Here is a 25,101-nt window from a genome sequence, read left to right as displayed (position 1 = left end):
GTGTTGTATTACACTCGCTGCCACATCAGTGTCATGTCAGAAATTTAAAAAAATTATATTCTATTTTATTTTTAATTAACTTTTCTTTTGTTAACTATATTTTACACTAATTAATCTCTCATTAATTCTTAAAATTCTCTAATAATTATATTTTCTTCATAGCAAAATTACAAAGAAGAAAAATAAATGGTTGTGAAATGTTTAAGTGGATAGAAAATAGTAGTTGTAGAGAGAAGAAGAGAGGATGAATCTGTCATGCTGTCCATGGCCACTCGCTTTACTACCCATTCTCCTTCTTCTCCATCTTCTTACATTCATAATTGTCAAGTTAAGCATTCAACAACACCTGCTGTTCTTCTTTCTTCTTTTAGTGGAAGAAAACCCCCTTACAACACACTTGTATTCCAGGTAAATATGAGTTTTCTGGATTTGAGTTTTGTGATATATTTTGTAGATTATGTACTGCATTTCTTATTGGAAGTAGAACTTGAACCTTTTGTTGAGGGACTTTGTACAATTTGTTTTCTATGTAGATTCACATTTTTGCCATTTATACCAGGGGAAAGGGTTAAATTTGCTTATGTGAGTATTTGAAATTGAGTAACTTAACTGGTATCTGTTGCTGGTGGAGGTGACAGATATAATGTGGAATTATTCGAGGTGTGCGAAAGCTGAGACAGACACCACGGTCATAAAAAAAAAAATTGAGCAACTTTGCCCTCAGTTAAACTTTTGGTCTAATACCATGTTAGAAAAAGACTGCATTTTTCACACATTGATTCCCTAATGGAGCTAGCTACAAACTTAGGTTAATATTGAACCATAGTGGAAAGTTGAGGGGTTAAACTTGGATATGTGGAGTCTATCGGTTTTTCAACTGGAGATCTACTAATGGAAAGGTCAAATAGAATAGCAATTGTTTTAGTGGCCTTATGGTCGGGACAACCCTGATAATTGGTTGATACCGTTTTGTAATGATTTGTTAGATGTTTAGGAGTTATTGTTGTTCATCCTGTCGCAACTTTTCATTTTCCATTCACACTTTTTAAAACCCAACAGTTATTGCTTCTTGGCAGAGGAAACTGAACAGTAAATTGAAGAAATTGTACAATTTGCTTTGTAATCTTTTGTTACCTATTGCCATTTGAGCACACTTGCTTTGTCAATTTATTGGATAAGTGTGCACCGTAGAACATCCCATTTTAGTAATCTATGATTGGAAAATTTTGATTTCTTCGTGACATGGAGGAATTGTTCCTTGTTCCCCCTCAAGTAGTTGTACTTATATTACTTTTTTCGGGGCTGGGGCAGGTTGGAGCGGATTATGTATATTCAGGAAATATGGTTTTGGATGTAACATATGAGGAGAATGGAGCATTATGCTAGTATTTTGAAAGTTTGATTTTCAAATGATGCTTCAATGAGTAGATTTTGAAATGATTGTCATTGAAAGAAAGCAAAACTAATGGTTCTTTTTCAGTAAATTGTTTAACAAATGCAAGTAACTTATGGTTGCTAATTTTTGTTTGTTGTCTATTTGATCAAATATTTAGAGCTGATTTGTTACATTGTAACCGATTAGCGGTTTTCAGTGTAAGAGGTTTGGCTTTGTCCAGAAGTTTTGATCTGTGGAACCCTGAGCTCGAGAAGTTAGTGTAACTTACTGAAAGCAAGACCTAAACATCATAAAAAGATGGATTATTTTTTGAATAGTCACAGTTGCTTTACGCAGAATACATTTCCAACTAGCTAGCTATCCTACAGAATATAGACTTCAAAGCAAAGCAAAGGCTGGGCAACTATTTCTTCCTGGCAAAAAATCATCGGAGATCCTTTTGTTTCAAATTATTCATTATATATATCCATCTGCACGTTTAGGAAACATCATCGTCCTTCTTCTCCTTATAAAATTTCACTTTTGAGTGTGCCAACTGAGGCGGTATTTCTGATACGACTTGATAGTCTGTGACTTAAAAGACCAAAAAGGCGATCGTAGATCTCTCCCCTGATGCAAATTTCGAATAAAGATGATCCATCATGACAACTGTGTTGCAAAGCTTATAAAATTATCTTTTTGTCTTCTATTTTTCAAATCTCTTTAGCTCTTTTTTTTTTTTAAATAGTAATAAATACAATTTTTGGCTTCATATCCAGGCTGTCAGGCTCTTGGGTCCTCCAGCAAGATTTGAAGCTTCAAAGCTGGAAGTCTTGTTAAAAGGAGAAGAAGTTGATACATACTCTAGCATCGTGCCAAGGACATACACATTATCCCATTGTGATTTTACTGCTAATCTGACATTAACCATCTCAAATAATATCCAATACAATCAGGTAACGTCATTTTGCATTTCTGAATGAGCAATTGTTTATCCTTAAGCTGCTTCTGTGGATTACATTTTCTTTTTCTGGCTTTGAACTTTGTTATGGAAAATGATTTTCCCATTGACTGAAACTTTGTTTTGAAAATTTGTAATTTGAGTTCAATCCTTGCACCATTTTTTTCTATGGCAGTTGAAGGGCGGTATAATAAAGATGATGTGGTTGCTGAATGGACAGAAGTGAAAGGTAATTTGTTTCTTGATGTCCACTGTTATGTGAGTGGACCTAATCTGTTACGAATCTGTCCACGATGCAGGACCCAATTGATATACTGTCAAATTACATTTGGGACCCGGGTTAAAGGACTGAGCCTGTGCACTAAAGATGCCTATATATAGAGGATGAACTATCTCATTAGGGTTATGGTATGAGTTATGTTATTTTCTTTTAGTTAGCTATTTTGTAATAGTAGTCTGGAATCTCCCTTTTCTATCTTTCTTTTTGTACTTTGATGAGCTTGTAAGTTGTTTTTTTTATCAATACAAACAACGAACTCTCAGCTCTCATATTCAACAATGAGTTTCACTTCATCAGTCTCTAGTTTTCATTCTCTTACAGAGTCTAATCAGAAATTGCTTCAAGCTCTGCACTCTCATGTTGCTTTAATGCATTCTCAGCCGTCTCCAGTGGAGTTGGGTCGATTCAACGGCTACAATGCAGTGGGTTGGGTTTTATTAGCGGAGCTCAATTTTGATTTTTTTTGCCATCTCAGATGCCCACAAATTACACTATGTCTCCTACTATTTCGATGGTGATGCCCTTGAATGGTTTCATTGGATGTATCGCAATAATCAATTAGTTGATTGGAAGCATTTTAAAGAGCAAGTGGTGTTGCGATTTCAAAACACAACCATTACTACATCAAGGTATTTTGTTGATCCTTCTCATACCCATTTTGACTATGATAGGTCTTCACCTATGGTTACACCAATGACCCAGGTCGTTTCATTTGCTGATTTGAATATTTTACCTACTTATTATGCAATTAAATCTACTTCCAAAGTTGGAAACTCAAATGCGGAACAAGTGTTTGATGAAATGCCACTAGTAGATGATTCACCATTTAGCTCAGCTAATGGGGTTGTCATGTCTATGGAAGGCTATGCCGCAACTACTGAAGCCCACAGGTTAGATGTATGTTCCAACAAATCAACCACGAGGTGTTCGTCGATGAACAATCCGATGCAACAACCTTTAGCTCGGAGGGTCACTCTGATCTAGAAGATGATATATCAGAGGAGGTGTGCGATGTACAAGCTAAATTTGAAGGCTCAGTGAGTGCGGTTCAAAAGACTATGGTTGCTAACGATCAAGAGTTTGTGCTAGAGGATTTTACCCCAATCTTAGGGAATATTCACTTAAATGTCCATGTTTCTACAGAGGGAGACTATCTAAATATGCATCCAATTCTATTAACCATTGCTCATGCTTATTCACCAATTTCAACTCTTTTTCTCTGCCCCCTATGTCACCGGACAACGCAACAAATTTGAACCTTCAGGTCAGAAGCTTCCTCTTGGTCAAGTACTGCATACTTGTTGTTGCCATAAGAAAACATGCTCATATCTCCATTTTGAGCTTGAGCCATTACTTGATATTTTACCCTTTGGTAGTGTTGTGGATGCTTGGGTTGATACTGGGCAGCTATGTGATTCCCTGTCTTATGTGGCCGAGACGCCTCACAAGTTTTCTACCATATTAGAAAGATATCCTTACGTGTGGAATCGATTCTCTCAACAACTATTTGATAGTATGTCCCAAACATGCCACTATTCCAAGGTGTTCGCTGAAAATCCCCAAGGAGAGGCAATTGGTATGCATTGCCAATTTGACTTGATGAGATTAACAACAGGGAATTCAATAATTGCTTCTTATTTTATACCATCAATGTTCAAAGGTGTCACCCTTACATTAGATAGCAGTCGTCACTCCCCGAGTCTACACCCTGGGTGGGACTGGCACTCGAAGACCATTGCTGGCCCCAAGCGAACCCTTGGCCTGGCTTACTTAACTCAGCAGAAGACTTAAACTCAACAAAGATAAGTTCATATAATAACCTGGAATGTTATAAAGGAACATTCAACTGGCCATTAAGGCAAACTCAAGTCTCAACATGGAATAATGACAATGAAAAGATTAAAGAACTAACACCTGACTGTCTATGAAGCCTCTAATAACAACTGAGATGGATGTTGGGACAAACCCCACAACATCCTAATGAACTAAACTAGAAAACAATGAAATGGATCATCTAGAATGCAAGGAGGCTCACCAACAGACTCTGAACTACTCACTGGATCAACGATGCGCCGGAATGCCAATCCTAGTTACCTGCGTCTGCATCATAAGACGATGCAGGCCAACTGGCATCAGTATATTGAATGTACGAGTATGCGAGTTGGAATGCTAAACATAACATAGGTTTGAAAAGGATCTGAAAGAAACACTTACATTGGCTCTTCTCAACTCATGAATACTTAACTGAACTCATTTCATTATAAAACAGTTTAAAACAAGTGCAATATAAAGAAAAAAGAAAACTGTTTAAAACATGCTATCAACTCATAATCATAAAATCATAAAAGACATATCATTATCCCTCTCAAAGTCTACTTGTGCAATGCATGAATGAAGTCCCATACCCCCATCCATACTAAGCAGAACCCCTTGAGGAACCATGCAATTACTGCTGTGGGAGTTTCTCTAACCGACAACCATCACTTAAGAACTATAGTGATGATACAACGTTATTAGCCCCACGCTGCCCGGGCCATCCTATACCTTGCCGTGGTATAGAACCTGAACTACTAAATGGATCCACTAGTCTATGCAAAAAGGATTCATCTAAAAAGTGTGACCATTTTCTACCCATGATGGCTACATGGTTTAAGGGGGCTGATAGTTGTATGAACTCTTCCCCATCGGTGCTCAATACTATTCCCAAAAATATTATATTATTAGCTCTTTATGTTTAAAACATACTTCTTTCTGTGATTTGAGATAATTGCTCAAAAACTTAGCTCAAAGGCTATCTTGGAAATCAAGGTTTCCTCTCTTGCTTTATTGTGAAAGCTATTACTCTTTTCTGAAAACTAGCCCGAAGGCCCTTTGGAAATCTCAGTTTCCGTTCTTATTTAAATGTGAAAAAAATATTTTAAATCTCTTTGGGAAATACTTAGTCCCTATATGTTTCTTTGAAGAAAAGAACTTCAACTTTACTCTTTATTGAACTCAAAACTTAAGTCTTAAAACAAAGTTAAAACATTTGTGAAAGACTTTTTGAAAACTTTAAGAACTTATCTTAACTTGACTCTTGATTTCTCTTGACTTTGATCTTAACTACTCTTGACTCGACTCTTAACTGATCTTGACTTGACTCTTAACTGATCCTTGAATTGAATTATGAATTCAAGGATTTTGATTTGTATTGGAAAGATCTAGTGTTGTTTAGGAATGATTCTAGATAGCTAAACATGAGAAAAGACCGAAAATCAAAATACGAAGGTGGGTCCGCGACGCGGAGGGATAATTAAATTTTGGTTTCGAAAACATATTTTGAGGCAGAAGACTCCGTGACAGCTCCTCGATGCGGAGCAGGATTTTTCAAAACTAGGCACTAGGTGCGCGATGTGCTGCCACCCCCTAATTTCGTTCGACGAAATTTCTTCTTCGTTTTCCAACCCCAATTCACCCAAACTTGATTCTTTTTCTCAAATTACTTTTAGATACAGATACCTAGGAAATGTACCTAAGAACCTAACTCGAAACGACTCTATGATGCGACGTAACGAACTCAAAAACTTTCCAACTCAGTCAAGTTCAAGAACAATATATGAATTCAAGAATAGATATCAAGATCATCAATATTCAAACTCATTTAAGTCGAATCCAAACTGAAATTAATATGCTTGGCACGTGGGAGAACGATCCCAACGTTATGAGAGCCTCACATACCTTGATAGAAGTAAATCCTTGGTGAAACACCAACTTTCTTGATCGATCTTGATGAATTTGCCCTTTTATCCTTCTTTTTTTCTCTTCTCCTTTCTCCTTAGCCCTAGCGTGAAATCCCAAATTCTAAACCTGACTAAAATCTGATTTGACCCATATTAAACTCCTAAAAACGGATTAAAATAATAGGGCAATGAAAAGACTAAAATACCCCTTAAAATTCCGGATTGGACATTTCCTTAATCCAACAGCCCAACTTACAAAGGGCATAACTCACTCATACGAACTTGGAATCAGACAAACTTGGCAGCGTTGGAAAGATCATTCCAAGAGCTTTCCAACCATATCTGGAACTACACCTAAATCATCCTGAGCTAGAAGTTATGGTCGTTTGAAGTTGACCAAAAACTCACTTTAACTTAAAATTTTCCAGATTTCCTCCTTTCCAAAAGTAACTATTTCCAGATTTTTAAACTTCCTTCTAGTTCTTTCTAGTTGCGAGATGTTACAGCAGTCTTCAGTGGTGTCTCTCATTTCATGCGTTTCATGCGATACCAACAATGAAGTTTGGAGTGAATCAGGTTGCGGCTATTGCAGACAAGTCTCTTCTTTTTACATTAGAGTTTGAAGAGGCTTTCAATCTGACTTCCTCTATATTCAGACCTTATGACCATTCCACATTAGCATATCACTGTATTCACAAGTCTAAAGCCATGGCTCTTATTTCACACACATCATCAGATGCACACGACAATGCCTTCACAGAACTTTTTGTTGTAGCGTATGCTATGGTATAGGTTGAGCTTGATAGGAATTTTTCAATGAGAGTCTCACACAAGACACCCGAGTTCATCCAGCTGAATCCAATTGGACAAGCTCCTTTGCTGGACACACTTGTTAGTCATTTGATTTGCTCTTTTTTTAGAGAAGAATTGAAGTTTCCGAATCATCTTATAGTTCAACTTCTAGGCTCACATCTTGCCAGGGTAGAGTCTGCTAAGAGGATAAGTAAATATGACATGCTTATGAAGCTCGTTGCCGTGTTTGAAGAGCTGGTTATGATTTGGTGTGATAATCTGCAGGTAACCTGGTTTTGTAGCTTTTCTTTGGACCTAATTGTTCACGATATTGTAATTGGCGTGTATGTCCTATATGGCTGGGCGAACCACAACAGAAGGTTCTTCAATGTACTGATTGCGTATGATATTGTTGCAGCAGTAGCATGGGCACTCATAGCTATTGATTTTACAGCGCATACTTGTGGAAATGATAGTTGGACCCTGTCCATGATTGAAAGTGAACTTTCATTATTTTCTACAGAAGCTAAATTGGTACTGCCATGTATGTTAGCCTTGGATTTAGCTTGGCATTCTCTTGAATTTGGAACAAGATTTAATGAGGAAAGTTCTGCTATTATGCCACCTGTCGGCAACAGCAAATCATCTTTATTTCCAAGTGATGAGTTTGATTTCTTCCTTATTATCATAGAACCAATTACTCTTGGATTTTTTAATGTCGAGATCCGTCCCATTACCTGCTGGATTAAATGTCTCAGGTTTCAATCAGCAGATCTGGATGCACGAGTGAAGTATGAATTTTGGGCCAACAGTGATGTTGAGTGTTGCAGTAAGTGTGAGAATCAGTGGGCATTTTTCACACACTTCAAGGGAGCTGCCCAAGCAATCGAACAGAATCATCTCCCTCCCTATTCCATAATATGGTATTTTCCCAAATATGCTAGTGTTTTTGCATGTCAAGATACTTTTTGGTGTAGCATACGTGAATTCCCAATACTGCTGGAACTAATATTTGTTGGTGATGGTAATACACAATATTGTAACACATCTGGAGCATTATGTTATAGACTAAATCTCAGAGTTTATTGGAAAGGACCTAAGGATGACATGATCTATTCTACCTGCATTGGTGACAACAAAAAGGGTGTGATTGTAACTCTTTGGAGATGGGGAATGCATGCTTAGTTATTCAAGATGTCAATGTTGTGTCTTCACAATTTGGCTGCCCTTGAGGCAAACTGGCTCATCTGGTTGGTAGATCAAATGCACAGAGGTATTGCCTTGGCAATTGGAGTTTCTGGACAGGACTTCATTTGGGATGCTAACATGGATAGAGACAGCAATGACAACAATATGATCTTTGTGCTATTTTACTCAAACCTTGAGGGCAAGGTTCTTTTTGAGAGACAGAGTAATGTTACGAATCTAGCCACTGTTGTGTTGTAATTTGAGTGTATTTAGAAAAATCACATTTTTGAAATGTTCTAAGTATAAAACAATTTGAGAAAAATACTTAAAAAAGAGTCGCCACTTAATTTTTAAAGAAATTAAGAAAACTTATAATTTTCAAAGATTTAAACAGAAAAAATCATTTGAAAATACCAAAGAGGGTTCGGGGTTCGATTTACACATCGAGAAGGATTTAAGCATTCGAAGTGTCCGCTAACATGCGGTTGACCTGCGACTTGACTAAAATATATTTTTTGACTATTTTTTAGAAAAGGTGTTTTAACATAAGAATAACTACAATATATGGTTAAAAAGTAAGTTAAATAAATGACACATTTTATTTTTATTTATTTTTAGAGAAAAAAAAGGATCCAAAATGAAATATTTGACTTAAAATATAAGTGATTAGAATATTAATAAAACTAGATTAATTTGAATTTATTTAATTCATTTTGAAATAACTTAAACCAATTCAATACATTAAAACATGAAGATCATTTTAAATTAATTGAAGAATAAAAGTTTTGGCTAACCTTCTTGAGAAAATGACTAAGCAAGTATTTTATAATAATAATTTACATTATTAAATTAACTTTGAGAAAATGGTTAAACAAATAGCAATTTTTATTTTTTAGAAAATGGAACCTTGATTGAAAAATTTGAATTAGAAACGAGTAATTAGAATTGAAACTAAATTAGTTGGTTTTTATTTGAGTCATTTTCGATTTATGAAAAAAACCATTTTAAACTAATAAAAAAAAAGAAAAAAAAAGTTTTGACTACAGATTATAAATGACAATACAAAAGTTGATAAAATGAGATTTGTTAGAAATAAAACCATACAAAGAAATAGCTCGTCTTTTGGGGGATCTAATTAAGTTAATTAACAATTATAAAGTTAGAGCTAATAAACAAACAATAAATAATTATAATTAAATAATTTAAGAGTAACGGAGAGGAGTTGAATTTGGGCCTTTCTTGGGCCAAATTCGTTGCTACTTTTTGGGGTTTAACCAAAACTCGTTTTTGGTATACTGCTGATGTATATCAGTGTATATCGGCATGTATATCAGCTCTTTCCGTGTATCTCCTGCTTCCAAATACCTGTATTTCGCCTTAGCTATGTATTCCCACATTTTTTACCTGTATTTCCATTTTTAGTCACGTATTTGTTGCACTGATATGTATATCAGTGCATACATGATGTATTTCTGCCTGTTTTCAGCCTTTAGGACCTGTAATGCAACTCCTTTCTCAACTGTTTCAGCTTCCGAAATTCAAACAGGGAAGAAGGTCGACTCGAGTAGGAGGTTGGGCTGATTAGCCCAACATAATGCAAGTAGGAGAGTCCATGAATGGACTCAAGTATTATGCATACAAAGAAAGGAGTAATGAATTAATATCAGCTCAAAATTGCATTAAAAAAAAATTAAAAAAAAATGATTAATTTGTAGAGAACAATGTATAAATCATGAATACATGAGTGGAAAAAATCAAATCAAAAGCAACATAAGGAAAACTATATAAAATAGCATATATCCACTCAACCTTAATCAATGATTTGCTCAAACCACTAAATTTAAAAGCATATACCTACTGGAGTATTATATCAGCAAATGCACTTATGATTCCATTTTTAAAAGAAAATATTCACCAAACAAAACTAAACAAGGTTTGACATGTTGACTTAAGCACCAACATTTAAACAAGAATCTAACAAGTAATGTTAATTTAGAAAAGCATATTAACCTTAGTGACTTATTAGCAAGAAATGGAGCAAGCAGAATACTATCTATCAATTATAAAACAGATACGCGAAAGATGAAGAAATACTATTGTTATATATGAGTTACGACAGCTACTGAGCAACAAATATATTAGTAAGTATCTATATAAATAGAACATTTCTTACACTATAATAGACAGGGAAATCTAAGCTAAAACATGAAATGATAGATTTTTGAAGTGTTGGTATCAAACTAGATATCACAAATCGCTACGAATCACCCGAACTAAACAAAGAGACTTTGACTGAGTATGAATCAAGAGCAAAATATTATCCTCTACAACTTAATATCGCTGGTCTAACTTCACGTCACAGCAAGAACTAACAACAACAGCCCACAGGGACATTTTTAAAGAAAATAAAGAACTACAACTAATACAAGGAGAGAATAAACCGAACAAACGAAAATATATGCTGGAAATGCAGTAAAGAGGAGCTGATTACAGCATGCTCAATTTAAAAAACTAGACTTAAGAAATGGAACTTTGCGGAGAACGTAACTTTGTAATTTTGACCAAAAGAGAAGCTATCATTCTAAAGCATTCTAGCTTATAGTAATATCATTCTAGAGTGGGAAAACAAGATACAAGATTAGAGAAAAATATCCTATATGGGAAAGACATCAAGACATCACTGTAAGGTCCAAATGCCTTCAATTGGTAAAGTAACACCAAAACACATCAAAGAAGATTTGGGTATGAATCTAGACCAATAAAACAAATAGAAATGAGCCCCCCATTATGTCAAAAAATTTCCACTGAATAACTAGTTTTACATAACTCAAATCATCAACAATATGAACAAGAATTATAATGCACTCGATCAATACCATTTTCCATCAGAATGCTCAAACAAGAGGACCCATAATGTTGATCAATCACCCCAAAGTATAAATTTGCCTCAAGAGTTCAACAGTAAACTTTTAATTAGAAATAAAACACCAGCTAAAACGAGTTAAGGTCAAAATAGGGTCACCTTTTCGAGGGCAGCAAACTAGAGACAGCGCGAGCAGAGCCACGATCTTCCTACCACAAAACTCAAATACGAACAACAACAAGAAAACTGAGCAAAATCTCGATTCTCAAACGAAACTTGAGGGAACCAATGGCAAAACGAGATGGAAACGTGATACTCAGACCGAAACTAAATTTTCTCTGCCTTCAATGTATTTCTATATATTTTAGCTATTTTTACTTAAGGCTACTCTCAGTGTTTTCGCTAAAAAAATCCCCCTCTTTGACGTTAATGGAAGGAGAGTATATATAGGAAAAGAATGGAATCGATTAGGGGGAAAATGGGTGGATTTTGAAATTCGAAAATCACCTTCCCCTTAAGTTGAAAGTTGTCAATTGTCCCATCTCAAACAATCTTCAACGGATTGATAATGGAGAGGGAGGCGTTAGGCTCGAGGTCGTGATTAGCTGCGGGATTTCTGGTCTGAGCGACTGTTCTCGTCTGGTTTCGCTGGATTTCTGCGATTTGGTCGCGAAGAAGACAAGTTACAGAGGTCTGGGTCGGGTCGCATATGCTAGTGTACGTATGTTGTGTTGGGATGGGATGGGAATTATTTGGTATTGAAGGATATTGTTGGACTGAATCTTTTGGTATTGAAATGTAAGGAAATGGGCTGATATGAATTGGAATGGGCTGCTGAAATGAGTATAGTGGGCTTGATTAAAAGAGGGTTGTGATAATGGCCCAAAGCTAGTCCAAAAGTGAGTTAAGACAAGGTAAAATAAAAGACGAGTTAATATAAATTAATTAATGAGCTTCTTAATCTTAACAAAATAGAATAATTAACTTAATTATAAATTAATTAATTCAAAAATATAAACCAACTTACACTAAACTAATTAATAAAATATTTAACCAAAAAATAAATTATTTTGAGATAATTTCCAAACATTCATAAAATATACTAATTATATACACAATTATCTAAAAAAACAAATATATTATTTAAAATTTATAAAAAAATGACTAAACTATTTAAAATAGCTTGCACACTAAATTTATTTTATTTTTATTTTTTGCAATTTTTATAAAACTACTTATTTTAAATCGTTTGAAATTGAAGAAGCTCGATGATTAATTTATGTTGTGGAGGGTCAAAATTGGGTGTCAACAGCCACGATGCAGGACCCAATTGATATACTGTCAAATTACATTTGGGACCCGGGATAAAGGAATGAGCCTGTGCACTAAAGATGCCTATATATAGAGGATGAACTATCTCATTAGGGTTATGGTATGAGTTATGTTATTTTCTTTTAGTTAGCTATTTTGTAATAGCAGTCTGGAATCTCCCTTTTCTATCTTTCTTTTTGTTCCTTGATGAGCTTGTAAGTTGTTTTATGATCAATACAAACCTTTTTTGTTACAGAATCCCCTACAAGAGCTAGCTGCCGAGTTCAGCTACCATATATTCTCCAAGGAATTGCCACTGGTAAATTCTTAAAATATTTGTACCCCTCTTACTGTTCTCCGTAAATTTTAAACTATGCTTTGACTTAAAGAAAAGCTTCGATTTGGAAAATGTTTTTCACCATAATTGAAATTTGACTTGCATAGCTGCATTAAGTTGCACCTTCTAAGTCTGCAAGTCACATTTGATAAAAACTTATTTCATTTGTCAGTATTATTCTAATTTTGGAGTTATATAAACTCTTTTTTAAAGAGGTCGAGGAGGATTGAACAAGTTGTATAAAATCTGCTTTGAGAGTTTATCTCCTGTCCTACTGATACTTCTTGAATCGTTATCTCATATTAACTCCAGAATATCGCATGGTCAGTGGATATAGCCCCTTAAAACAGGGATGGACGGTTACCTTGAATTCAAGAATATTTTTTTTTTTTGGTATTTCCTTATTAGCCTTAGCACAAGATTTGGTAATCCTAACCTTCTCTGGTAAGTTAATGCAGCCGATAATACTATACGGACCGTAAGTCATGATCGTAGGCCAACACTTAGTCTTTTTCTTAAATGAAATTCTGGGGAAAAATCTCTGACGCAATCTACGGACCTGCAGTACGGACCGTAAGTCCATCTACGGTCCGTCGATGGCGACCGTAAGTCCCATCTGTGTCACCAGAAATCTGAAGTCTCAGCCAAGTTTCCCCTCTTCTTTTCTCACTTTCTCATACATGTTCCAAAGTAATTCACCTATGTTTTATAGTTGTTTTCGACGTTCCAAAGTGCGTCTAAGCGTTCAAGAATCCTTCCATAACATGTGATCGAACACCTTGAATTCATAATTCCACTTCAAGGAAAGATAGTTCCAAGTCAAGTGAGGTTTCAAGTCGAGTAAGAGTCTTAGTTTCAAGCTAAGTCATGAGTTTAAAGTTGATTTCTCAAAAAAAAAAAAAAGAGAGAGAAAGCTATTAGGGAACTAAGTATTCCCAAAGGAGGTTGTAAATGCTATTATATTTGAATAAGAAGGGAATCCCGTTTTCTTTCCCCAAAGGAGCCTTTGGGCTAATGTTTTGAGTAAGTATCTCAATCAAAGAAAGAAGTTATTTTAAAAGCATGAGCCAAAGTATTTTTGGGAGTAGTATTGAGCACCGAATTGGGGACACGAGTTCATATTAACTCAACTCTCCATAAGAACCATGCGCCAACATGGGACTTGTCGTATCATTCTTTTTAGATGATCACGCAAGATTAGGCTAGTGGATCCACTAAGCAAAAGTAAGGTCCTATATCGATGGCAAGGTATAGGATGGTCCTTTGGCAACGTGAGGTAAAACGTTGTATCATCACTAAGGCTCGTAGTGGTGGTTGTCGGTTAAAGAACCTCCCACAAAAAGCTGTTTTATGTTTATAAAAGAAAAGTGGAGTTTGTTGTCATTTTATCCTTAACGATCTAAGTTGTTTACATTCTTTTACAAGCTTTATATGTGTGGCTCGTGTCTTATTGCTTTACTTTGAGTCCAGTTATGTATATGAGTCGCTCAGAGTCAAGGTAAGTGATCTCTTGTTCCCTTTTCAAGCTTAAGTTGTTTTTAGCGGTCCAGCTCGCGTACTCGTACATTCCATGTACTGATGCCAGTTGGCCTGCATCGTTTTATGATGCAGACGCAGGTACCCAGGATCAGCATCCTGCACACCGTTGATCCAGTTGAGCACTCTAGAGTCAGTGGTGAGCCTCCTTGCTTCCAAAGGGCTCAGTTATTTTGTTCTCTTAGTTTTGTTTATTAGGGTGTTGTGGGGTCTGTCCCAACATCCATCTAAGTATTTTAGAGGCTTCATAGACAGTCAGTCAGTTAGTTTTGAGTCTCTTATCTATGTATATATGTAAGTATTCTATTTTGAGACTCGAGTTGCCTTTTTGGCCAGATATGTATCATTTAAGTTGTTTATGCCTCTGCATAGCATTGAGTTATTCTGTTGAGTAGGTTTCCGCTGAGTTAAGAAAGCCAGGCCAAGGGTTCGCTTGGGGCCAGCAATGGTCTCCGAGTGCCGGTCCCGCCCAGGGTGTAGGCTCGGGGCGTGACAAACTTGGTATCAGAGCACAGAGTTCAAGAGTCTTAGGGTGTCTATGAAGCCGTGTCTGTAGAGTCCTAGTTATCGGTGTGAAGCGCGCCACATCTATAATTGGGAGGCTACAACATTTAGGAAGGTTTCCCATTTTTTTTTTTTTCATACTCATTTCGTGCGCTAGAGTTGATCTCTAAAGAGTTTCCTTTTAATCCGTGCTTGCGCGTGTTTTCAGATAGTCATGCCTCCACGAAGAGTTGGTAGAGGGCGTCTTTCTAGACGCTATGTTGATGAGCAAGAGTTACCCTATGCACCGGGAGTGCAAGATCAAGGGGAAGTTTCTAATGCCGAGTTCAGAGAGGCAATTAGGATGTTGAGTCAAGCTGTAGCCAATCAGGTGGGTCAGCAAAGGGGAGTTCGACATGAAGGAGCTGACACTTCAAGGATCCGTGAGTTCTTGGGGATGAATCCTCCGAGTTTCATGGGATCAAGCACTACTGAGGACCCAGAGAACTTCATTGAGGAGTTGAAGAGGATTGTTGATGTAATGCATGTAGCAGACACTGAGCGGGTTGAACTAGCTGCGTATCAGCTGAAGGATGTTGCTAGAACATGGTTTGACCAGTGGAAAGGGGGTAGAGTTGAGAATGCACCATCGGCGAGTTGGGCCGATTTTGAGGAAGCTTTCTTGGGGCATTTCTTTCCTCGAGAATTGAGAGAGGCCAAGGTACGTGAGTTCCTTACCCTTAAGCAGGAGCCCTTGAGTGTTCGCGAATACAGTCTGAAGTTCACCCAACTTTCCCGCTATGCTCCGGAGATGGTTGCGGACATGAGGAATAGAATGAGCTTGTTTGTTGCTGGGCTGTCTCGGTTGTCGAGTAAGGAAGGTAGGGCTGCAATGCTTATCGGGGACATGGACATATCCAGATTAATGGTCTATGTACAGCAGGTTGAGGAAGAAAAGCTGAGGGATAGGGAAGAGTTCAGGAGTAAGAGAGCCAAGACCGGTAATGAGCCTGGGCAGCAGAAAGGTAATGTGAGTCGTCCGTCCTTCCAAGAAAGGCAAAAGGGACCTGCTCCATCATCTGTTAGCGCACCCGCACCAAGGTATAGAGGTGGTCATAATGGCCAGAATTTGAAGGACTTCAAGGCTAGACCAGTACAGTCCTCAGGTAGTGTGGCACAAAGAAGCAGTTTGTTTCCTGCATGTGCTAGGTGTGGTAGAACCCACCCAGGCAAATGTCGTGATGGCCAGACAGGATGTTTTAAGTGTGGGCAAGAGGGTCACTTTGTGAAGGAGTGCCCTAAGAATAATCAAGGTAGTGGAAGTTTGGGTAGTAGGACCCAATCTTCATCAGTTGCTCCCCCAGACAGGATGGCACCTAGAGGAGCTACTTCTAGTACCGGTGGAGGAGCAAATCGCCTTTATGCGATCACCAGTCGCCATGAGCAAGAGAACTCTCCAAATGTTGTCACTGGTATGATCAAAGTCTTTGCTTTTTATGTATATGCCTTGTTAGATCCAGGAGCAAGTTTATCTTTTGTGACTCCTTATGTTGCGAATAAGTTTGATGTTCTTCCTGAAAGACTTTGTGAACCCTTTTGTGTCTCTACACCTGTTGGGGAATCTATCCTAGCTGAAAGAGTTTATCGTGATTGTCCTGTTTCTATCAATCACAAGAGCACCATGGTTGATTTGATTGAGTTAGACATGGTAGATTTCGATGTCATTTTAGGTATGGATTGGCTTCATGCTTGTTATGCATCGATAGATTGTAGAACTCGAGTGGTCAAGTTTCAGTTTCCGAGTGAGCCAATCTTAGAGTGGAGCAGTAGTTCAGCAGTGCCCAAGGGTCGTTTTATTTCGTACCTTAAGGCAAGAAAGTTAGTTTCAAAGGGTTGTATCTATCACTTAGCCCGAGTTCATGACTCTAGTGTTGAGATACCTTATTTTAGTCGGTTCCTATAGTAAGAGAGTTTCCAGAAGTTTTTCCTGATGATCTACCCGGAATTCCTCCCGAGAGAGAAATAGATTTCGGCATAGATCTCATACCAGATACTCGTCCTATCTCTATTCCGCCTTATAGAATGGCACCAGCAGAGTTGAAAGAGTTGAAAGAGCAGTTGAAAGATCTTCTAGAGAAGGGTTTCATTAGACCGAGTGTCTCACCTTGGGGTGCTCCGGTTTTGTTTGTGAGAAAGAAAGATGGTTCCCTTAGGATGTGTATAGATTACCGCCAGTTGAATAAGGTTACCATCAAGAATAAGTACCCTCTTCCGAGGATTGATGATCTTTTCGATCAGCTTCAGGGTGCCACCTGTTTTTCAAGATTGAGCTCAGATCAGGTTATCACCAGTTAAGAGTAAGGGAACGTGATATTCCAAAGACAGCTTTCAGAACCAGATACGGTCATTATGAGTTTTTAGTCATGTCTTTTGGTTTGACCAATGCGCCGGCTGCTTTCATGGACCTGATGAATAGAGTCTTCAGACCTTATTTAGATATGTTTGTTATTATCTTTATTGATGACATACTATCTATTCAAGGAATGAAAAAGATCATGCTAGTCATCTCAGAACAGTTCTTCAGACTTTGAAAGACAAGGAGTTGTATGCCAAGTTCTCAAAGTGTGAGTTTTGGCTTAAGTCTGTGGCGTTCCTAGGTCATCTTGTGTCCGGTGAGGGAATTAAAGTTGATACTCGGAAAATTGAGGCAGTGCAGAATTGGCCTAGACCCACATCTCCAACTGAAATTAGGAGTTTCTTGGGTTTAGCTGGTTATTATAGAAGGTTTGTTGAGGGGTTCTCGTCTATTGCATCTCCTTTGACAAAGTTGACTCAGAAGACGGTGAAATTTCAATGGTCCGAAGCTTGTGAGAAAAGCTTTCAGGAATTGAAAAAGAGATTGATTACAGCTCCAGTTTTGACGCTACCAGAAGGTACTCAAGGTCTTGTGGTGTATTGTGATGCATCTAGAATTGGTTTGGGTTGTGTCTTAATGCAGAATGGCAAAGTTATCGCTTATGCCTCCAGACAGTTGAAGGTTCATGAGAAGAACTACCCAACCCATGACTTAGAGCTAGCTGCTGTAGTATTTGCTTTGAAGTTATGGCGTCACTACTTGTATGGTGTGCATGTTGACATATTCACTGATCACAAGAGCCTTCAATATGTGCTTACTCAGAAAGAGCTTAATCTCAGACAGAGGAGGTGGTTAGAGTTACTCAAGGATTATGACCTGAGTATTCTTTACCACCCAGGTAAGGCTAATGTTGTTGCTGATTCTTTGAGCAGGTTGTCTATGGGTAGCACCGCCCATATTGAAGAAGGAAGGAGAGAGTTGGCAAAAGATGTGCACAGACTGGCATGTCTGGGAGTCAGATTTACAGATTCCGCAGAAGGAGAAATTGCGGTGACGAGCAAGGCCGAGTCATCATTGATGTCAGAAGTGAAAGAGAAGCAAGATCAAGATCCCATTTTGCTTGAGTTGAAGGCAAATGTTCAAAAGCAAAGAGTATTAGCATTTGAACAAGGGGGAGATGGCTTTTGAGATATCAAGGTAGATTGTGTGTACCTATGGTAGATGGACTCCAAGAAAGGGTTATGGAGGAAGCTCATAGCTCCAGATATTCCGTTCATCCGGGTTCCACGAAGATGTACCGTGACTTGAGAGAATTTTATTGGTGGAATGGCATGAAAAAGGGCATTGCAGAGTTCGTTGCTAAGTGTCCAAATTGCCAACAAGTGAAAGTTGAACACCAAAGGCCCGGTGGTTTGGCTCAGAATATAGAGCTTCCGGAATGGAAGTGGGAGATGATCAATATGGATTTCATCACAGGGTTGCCAAGGTCTCGCAGACAGCATGATTCTATTTGGGTGATTGTCGACAGAATGACAAAGTCAGCCCATTTTCTACCGGTAAGGACTACCCATTCGGCAGAAGATTATGCCAAGTTGTACATTCAAGAGATAGTGAGACTTCATGGAGTGCCAATCTCCATTATTTCAGATAGAGGTGCACAGTTTACTGCACAGTTCTGGAAATCTTTTCAGAAGGGTTTGGGTTCGAAGGTGAACTTAAGTACTGCATTTCATCCTCAGACGACGGGCAAGCAGAGCGCACTATTCAGACCTTAGAAGATATGTTGAGAGCTTGTGTGATCGATTTCAAAGGCAACTGGGATGATCACCTACCTCTCATTGAGTTTGCCTACAACAACAGTTATCATTCTAGCATCCAGATGGCTCCATACGAAGCTCTATATGGGAGAAGATGTAGATCTCCTATTGGATGGTTCGAAGTTGGTGAAGCACGGTTGATAGGACCAGATTTAGTTCACCAAGCTATGGAAAAGGTGAAAGTGATTCAAGAGAGGTTGAAAACGGCACAGAGTCGCCAGAAGTCCTACACTGATGTTAGGAGAAGGGCGTTAGAGTTTGAAGTAGATGATTGGGTATATTTGAAGGTTTCACCCATGAAGGGAGTTATGAGGTTTGGTAAGAAGGGGAAACTTAGTCCCCGGTATATCGGACCTTATCGCATAGTCCAGAGGGTCGGCAGTGTGGCTTACGAGTTAGAGCTACCACAAGAGCTAGCAGCGGTCCATCCGGTATTTCACATCTCTATGTTGAAAAAGTGCATAGGTGATCCTTCATTGATCCTACCGACTGAAAGTGTTAAGATCAAGGATAACTTATCTTATGAGGAGGTGCCGGTTCAGATTTTAGATCGCCAAGTTCGTAGGTTGAGAACGAAAGATGTGGCATCAGTCAAGGTCCTTTGGAGGAACCAATTTGTTGAGGAAGCCACTTGGGAAGCCGAAGAAGACATGAAGAAGAGATATCCTCATCTTTTTGAATCCGGAGGGAATGCGGATTAAGGTATTAATTTCCTTCTTAGTGCTCTTTAATATATAATGGGCATGTTGTAGTTGTTGTTGTTGTTTGCATGATTGCTTGTTGAGTGTTTGAGTTAGATGTTACACCCTTAGTTTTGTTAGAGCAACCTCATTCGAGGACGAATGTTCCCAAGGGGGAGATATTGTAACATCCGGCAATATGAAATAATTGAAGAGGCTTAGAATTGGAAATTTTCATTTTTTGGAAAGAATTTAAAGTTTTGGAAAATTTTGGCTAAGTATGGAAAATGTGAAATTTTGGCCAACTTTGAACAGCCATAAATTCTAGCTCAGGATGAGTTAGGTGGAATTCCAGTTATGGTTGCAAAGTTCGTGGAACGACCTTTCCAACGCCACCGAGTTTGCTCGATTCCGAGTTCGTATGAGGGAGTTATGACCTTCGAAAGTTGGGCAGTTGACAAGGAGATCCGTCCGGGAATCATTAAGGGCATTTTAGTCTTTTCCCTAGCCAATTCTTTTGAGCTCATATTGTTGTATTAGGATGATCTTTGGATCATTTTTGTCCCATTTTTGGTAAGAGAAAGAGTTAGGGTTCTTGTGATTGAAGAAGAGAAGAAGGAGAAGAAGAAGAAGAGAAGAAAGAGGAGATTTGTCAAGACCATTGTGGAATTTCGTCGGGGGTGATCCCTATCAAGGTATGTGAGTTTTCCGTGTGGGTTGATCCTTTCCCTCACACACACCAAGTTTATTTTATGCTTTGAGAAAAGATTTGGGAATTGTTGTTGAAGTGTCGAAGTTGTTAGTTGTGGTTGATATTGTTCGTTGTGAGGTTTGATTGGGTTGTGCATTAAGTTGAAACCTATTGTATGTTGAGGGGATTATGATTCTAAGAGCTATGACCCTTTAGAGGTTGATCCACCATCGATTTGCAGAAGTTTCTGAGCTGTCGATCCCCATCTACGGGACTGACCTACGGACCGTAGATCGATCAACGGTCCGTACTGGTCAACCGTCAATCGAAACAGAAGTTGGTTTTTGGGGCATCGATCTACGGTCACGACCTACGGTCCGTGGCCTGACCTACGGACCGTAAGTCATGACCGTAGGCCAACACTTAGTCTTTTTCTTAAATGAAATTCTGGGGAAAAATCTCTGACGCAATCTACGGACCTGCAGTACGGACCGTAAGTCCATCTACGGTCCGTCGATGGCGACCGTAAGTCCCATCTGTGTCACCAGAAATCTGAAGTCTCAGCCAAGTTTCCCCTCTTCTTTTCTCACTTTCTCATACATGTTCCAAAGTAATTCACCTATGTTTTATAGTTGTTTTCGACGTTCCAAAGTGCGTCTAAGCGTTCAAGAATCCTTCCATAACATGTGATCGAACACCTTGAATTCATAATTCCACTTCAAGGAAAGATAGTTCCAAGTCAAGTGAGGTTTCAAGTCGAGTAAGAGTCTTAGTTTCAAGCTAAGTCATGAGTTTAAAGTTGATTTCTCAAAAAAAAAAAAAAAGAGAGAAAGCTATTAGGGAACTAAGTATTCCCAAAGGAGGTTGTAAATGCTATTATATTTGAATAAGAAGGGAATCCCGTTTTCTTTCCCCAAAGGAGCCTTTGGGCTAAAGTTTTGAGTAAGTATCTCAATCAAAGAAAGAAGTTATTTTAAAAGCATGAGCCAAAGTATTTTTGGGAGTAGTATTGAGCACCGAATTGGGGACACGAGTTCATATTAACTCAACTCTCCATAAGAACCATGCGCCAACATGGGACTTGTCGTATCATTCTTTTTAGATGATCACGCAAGATTAGGCTAGTGGATCCACTAAGCAAAAGTAAGGTCCTATATCGATGGCAAGGTATAGGATGGTCCTTTGGCAACGTGAGGTAAAACGTTGTATCATCACTAAGGCTCGTAGTGGTGGTTGTCGGTTAAAGAACCTCCCACAAAAAGCTGTTTTATGTTTATAAAAGAAAAGTGGAGTTTGTTGTCATTTTATCCTTAACGATCTAAGTTGTTTACATTCTTTTACAAGCTTTATATGTGTGGCTCGTGTCTTATTGCTTTACTTTGAGTCCAGTTATGTATATGAGTCGCTCAGAGTCAAGGTAAGTGATCTCTTGTTCCCTTTTCAAGCTTAAGTTGTTTTTAGCGGTCCAGCTCGCGTACTCGTACATTCCATGTACTGATGCCAGTTGGCCTGCATCGTTTTATGATGCAGACGCAGGTACCCAGGATCAGCATCCTGCACACCGTTGATCCAGTTGAGCACTCTAGAGTCAGTGGTGAGCCTCCTTGCTTCCAAAGGGCTCAGTTATTTTGTTCTCTTAGTTTTGTTTATTAGGGTGTTGTGGGGTCTGTCCCAACATCCATCTAAGTATTTTAGAGGCTTCATAGACAGTCAGTCAGTTAGTTTTGAGTCTCTTATCTATGTATATATGTAAGTATTCTATTTTGAGACTCGAGTTGCCTTTTTGGCCAGATATGTATCATTTAAGTTGTTTATGCCTCTGCATAGCATTGAGTTATTCTGTTGAGTAGGTTTCCGCTGAGTTAAGAAAGCCAGGCCAAGGGTTCGCTTGGGGCCAGCAATGGTCTCCGAGTGCCGGTCCCGCCCAGGGTGTAGGCTCGGGGCGTGACAATAAGCTAATTTTCTCACCTCTACAAAATACATCTAATAATCAAACTTTATGAATAAATGAACCCTCAAGTTGCAAGTGGATTGTAACACCAGATTATTTTATTATTGGATAGTCGCATGGCTTGATTTGTAAAATTTTGTTAGTCAACAAAATACTACATTTTCCTAATATGAAATGTCAAATTTAGCTCATTTTATATCCAACCCCTCCAATTCTGGAAGGATCAAATTGAAAATATATTCATTGATGGACCAACAATTGGATTACCAAGAATAGTTGTAGTTTTGACATGATTTGACTATGTTTATTTCACTAGTACCTAAAGAATTTAGCGACTATGACTGTTATGCCACTAACTCAATTATTATTAAATATTTTTAGGAATAAATATTGTCATGTCTGAATTACTTGTGCCCAACTAAAAAAGAGAGTAGATTACTATACATTGCCAAGATTGATGTGCGGTCACTTTCTGCTACCATTATTGTCAAGATTAATAATGTGGATATTTTCTTATCAATTTAATAAGAAAAAGTAATAAAATATTTTTAGTCCATAATATAATAAACATATAAAATAAACTTGTTTTACTCTATATAAACAAGAAAAGCATGTATCCATAAAATAGTATTCCATTTCATACTTTCTAAAAAATGGAGACTCAACAATTACCCTTAATCTTCGTTATTTCACTCTTGTTATTTCTTTACTTCATATTCTATCTATTTCAAATATGGAAAAAATCAAAAACCTTAACCAAAAAATTGCCTCCTGGCCCATGGAAGCTACCTATTATCGGGAACTTGCACCAATTAGCGAGCCATGGAGGCCTGCCACATCACACTCTCCGAACCCTATCACAAAAATACGGGCCATTAACACACTTACAACTAGGAGAAATTTCCGCGATTGTTGTATCTTCACCTGAAATGGCAAAAGAAATCATGAAAACTCAAGATGTTCGTTTTGCAACTAGGCCTCAAAGTATGACTGGAAGTATTATTTTTTACAATTATTCGGACATAGCATTATGTCCATATGGTGATTACTGGAGAAATATGCGCAAAATATGTGTCCTGGAACTTCTTAGTGCAAAAATGGTCAAATCATTTAACTCAATTCGACAAGAAGAGATGTCAAGTCTCGTCTCATCTATCATCAATTCTACGCCTGATGAGTCGTTGGTTAACCTATCGAATAAAATTTTTTGGTTTACAGGTTCTGTAACTTGTAGATCCGCTTTTGGGAAAGTTGTTCATGATCAAGATAAGTTGATTATGTTGGTGAAAGAGGCTGTTTCGTTGTCTTCAGGATTCGACTTAACTGACTTGTTTCCTTCACATAAATGGCTTCACGGGATCAGTGGGATGAAGTCTAGGTTGTTGAAGGCTCATGAAAAGGTTGATGTGATTTTAGAGAAGCTCATTAATGAGCATCGTGAAAATAGAGCAAATGGTAACAAAGGTAATGGTGAGTCTGGAGCTGAAGATTTGATTGATGTTTTACTACGAGTCATGGAGAGTGGGGAATTTGGAATGCCAATCACAAATCAAAATATCAAAGCAGTTATTTTTGTAAGTTTTAGTGCCTATTACTTTTTTATTTGATTTATTATGCTAGCTAGAGTTTTCAAGTTTGAATTAGGAAAAATTCGAAAAATATTTGATATTTTTCTACGTGTAGGAAATGTTCATGGCAGGAGCTGAAATATCATCGACAACAATTATTTGGGCGTTTTCAGAAATGATAAAAAATCCAGGTGTTATGGCGAAAGCACAACTTGAAGTTAGAGAAGCCTTTAAAGGAAAGAAGACATTTGAAGATATCGATTTAGAGGAGTTGAAGTTATATAAACTCTTTCTTAAAGAGGTCGAGGAGGATTGAACAAGTTGTATAAAATCTGCTTTGAGAGTTTATCTCCTGTCCTACTGATACTTCTTGAATCATTATCTCATATTAACTCCAGAATATCGCATGGTCAGTGGATATAGCCCCTTAAAACAGGGATGGACGGTTACCTTAAATTCAAGAATATTTTTTTTTTTGGTATTTCCTTATTAGCCTTAGCACAAGATTTGGTAATCCTAACCTTCTCTGGTAAGTTAATGCAGCCGATAATACTATAACAATAATGCATGGTAGGTTCGTATTTATTCTTTGAATTAGGAACCTGGTTGGAGTTCCTTTTGACTTTGCAACTGTTTTAGTGCATAACTTGTAAAACAACCAGTCCAATGAGCTAAAACACTTTGTTTTCATTCCATTGTTGAACTGTAATTTGGTTTGCTCCTCTAAATTAGTGTATTATACTAATCGGATTGTGATTAATCTGCCTTTTTGAACTACAAGGTACTTGAGGCTGTGTTCTATGGGGATTCAGATTTCTTCAAGGAGCATGAAGAATTAATGAATGCTGAGTCTATTTTCATTCTAGCTCGAAGAAGTACAACCGTGTAGAATGTTGGGTTCCTCTAAAAGATTCTGCTAAGGTAGCACATAATTACAACAATATCATCTTTTACTCCCTGAAACCTTTGTTTGTCCTAAAGAAACATTCAGGCTTCAGCACATGGATAAAAAATGAAAATGAAATCTCTCGTGTGTGAATTTATTAGAAAAAATGCCACTCTTTTATTCCATTTTGTGTGCAACTTACTAGTTTGCAAGTCTTTGTTTGATCATGGTTTTCCTACACATGTTTAAATCGTTTCCAAGTTTTAGTATGTGTGATTTATTAAAGAAAGATAATAGACTTGGTGCT

The 25,101-nt window shown here is 37.8% G+C and overlaps 2 protein-coding genes and 1 pseudogene across 2 annotated transcripts in view; all 3 read left to right on the top strand.

Moving 5' to 3' along the window:
* LOC125834152 (premnaspirodiene oxygenase-like) overlaps window positions 1–25,101 on the top strand; it is a 438,006-nt gene that overhangs the window by 300,045 nt on the left and 112,860 nt on the right. The gene's annotated exons all lie outside the window — the stretch shown is intronic.
* LOC125834153 (magnesium dechelatase SGRL, chloroplastic-like) overlaps window positions 1–25,101 on the top strand; it is a 390,391-nt gene that overhangs the window by 364,735 nt on the left and 555 nt on the right. The window lies entirely within an intron of this gene.
* On the top strand, window positions 176–24,946 carry LOC125833812 (magnesium dechelatase SGRL, chloroplastic-like; annotated as a pseudogene).

This window comes from Solanum verrucosum, unplaced genomic scaffold, assembly GCF_900185275.1.
Source record: "Solanum verrucosum unplaced genomic scaffold, falcon-dt-bn FXZP01000108.1, whole genome shotgun sequence".
Classification (NCBI taxonomy): domain Eukaryota; kingdom Viridiplantae; phylum Streptophyta; class Magnoliopsida; order Solanales; family Solanaceae; genus Solanum; species Solanum verrucosum.
Note: the sequence above shows the minus strand (reverse complement) of the source record. Positions and strands in the feature narration are given on the sequence as shown.